Below are 2,164 nucleotides of genomic sequence, written 5' to 3' on the forward strand. Positions count from 1 at the left end.
AATCATTGATAAGAGGGATAACCCCTCAATTCATTGATTGACATCTTGAGAGTTTATCAACTCTAAATAATAACAGCAGCAACATCTGAGACAATAGTCAGCATTTATTCAATCTAAGAGAAGAAGCAGTTCTTGTTTTCAACTTAGAAAAATACCTTATATTCTCAGAATTAAGATAAGTGGCATTTCTTCTAACTTTATTATATATGTATGTGTGTGTATACACACACACACACACAAAAGCAACACCAACAGGGTCTCTTGCATATAAAGCACACTGTATTACGTGCTGAAGACTCAATAAAGTAGAAGGTTAAGTTCTAGATTTTTCAGGATCCTCTACACTTTAAATGTTCACTTATGTGGTCCTCCTCAATGCAATTGTTGAAATTTTATCATTTAAAAAAAAATTTGGAGACTCTGTTCATTATAGGGATATCCTTATAGGTCTCCTTAAGGACTTGGCAATTATCTTAGGGTGACTGAGCATGCATAAAATGCTCTAGGCAATTCGTTTTTTTTTTCTTTTTCTTTTGAGAAAGTCTTGCCCTATTGCTCAGGCTGGAGTGCAGTGACATGATGTCAGCTCACTGCAACCTCTGCCTCCTGAGTTCAAGCAATTCTCCAGCCTAAGCCTCTTGAGTAGCCGAGACCACAGACGTGCACCACCATACTTGGCTGAGTTTTGTATTTTTATTAGAGATGGGGTTTCACAATGTTGGTCAGGCTGGTCTCAAACTCCTGCTCTCAAGTGATCCACCCGCCTCAGCCTCCCAAAGTGGAGATTGCTGGGATTACAGGGATGAGCCACTGTACCTGACCTGCACTAGGCAAATCTATGAAATTCAGCAAACATTTAGGGAATGATGGTTAGCCATGTGTGTGTTATGCCCCAAAATTAAAGAGGAAAATACTACGTTGCTGCTCTTTGCTTACTGCTCTAGAGAGGGCAAACAGATAAAGAAATAAAAGTTGAGCTTGTGAGTAAAGATGGAAGACTGAGCATACAGATTATATGTAGATGTATCTCCTCTTTCTGAAAGATCCTTTAAAATAATAGTAAAATAATAATAAAAAGTTATCTCTCTCTAATGAAGAGAATGAGAAATTTCAGCAAATTTCTTGAAGATAGAAAATAGGTGAAATGGTGATACCTGGTGAAGCAGAGGAAAGGAGGGGCTACTACTAAGGAGAAAACTTGCATTATGTCAAGTTAAATTCAAAGCTAAAAGAAGGCATAGGAACTGAAGACATCAGGCATAATGGAGGGTGAAGTGGTATGTGGGGTTATAAACAGGCAATCACTGGAACTATATATGGGACAGTCAACATCTCCCTCACTCCCCACACTAAACAGTAACATTGAGGCATTTCACCCCCTCAACTTATGCAAACAAACAAGCAAAACCACACAAAATACAGGGAATATCTTTAAGGAAATTAAATGAACTGTATGGCAGACCAATGAAGGAGCTCAACATCTGACTAATAGGAATCCTACAAAAAGAAAGTAGAGCCATTTTGGCTTTCTGAGTAGCACCATGGTGGTTGGCAAGAACAAGTGTCTTACTAAAGGTGGCAAAAAAGGAGCCAAGAAGAAGGTGGTTGATCCATTTTCCAAGAAAGATTGCTATGATGTGAAAGCACCTGCTATGTTTAATATAAGAAATATTGGAAGGACACTAATCACCAGGACCCAAGGAACCAAAATTATATCTGATAGCCTCAAGGGTCGTATGTTTGAAGTGAGTCAAGCTGATTTGCAGAATGATGAAGTTGTATTTAGAAAATTCAAGATGATTACTGAAGATGTTCAGGGCAAAAACTGCCTGACTAACTTCTATGGCATGGATCTTACCCATGACAAAATGTGTTCCATGGTCAAAAAGTGGCAGACAATGATTGAAACTCATGTCGATATCAAGACTAATGATGGCTACTTGTTTAATCTGTTCTGTGTTGGTTTTACTAAAAAATACAACAATCAGATATGGAAGACCTCTTATATTCAGCACCAACAGGTCCGACAAATCCCGAAGAAGATTTGGAAATCATGACCTGAGAGGTGCAGACAAATAACTTGAAAGAAGTGATCAATAAATTTTTTCAATAATTGAAGCATTCTAACTGGTGTGAGATGGCATCTCATTGTGGTTTTGATTTG

The 2,164-nt window shown here is 38.0% G+C and overlaps 1 pseudogene across 1 annotated transcript; it reads left to right on the forward strand.

Annotated features, from left to right (window-relative positions):
• Nucleotides 1-1,535: 1,535 nt before the first annotated feature.
• On the forward strand, nucleotides 1,536-2,112 carry LOC105539562 (annotated as a pseudogene). The gene has a single exon (XR_001006065.1). The product of XR_001006065.1 is annotated as a 40S ribosomal protein S3a pseudogene (transcript).
• The last annotated feature ends 52 nt before the right edge of the window (nucleotides 2,113-2,164 follow it).

This window comes from Mandrillus leucophaeus, unplaced genomic scaffold (genome assembly GCF_000951045.1).
Source record: "Mandrillus leucophaeus isolate KB7577 unplaced genomic scaffold, Mleu.le_1.0 Scaffold207, whole genome shotgun sequence".
NCBI lineage: Eukaryota > Metazoa > Chordata > Mammalia > Primates > Cercopithecidae > Mandrillus > Mandrillus leucophaeus.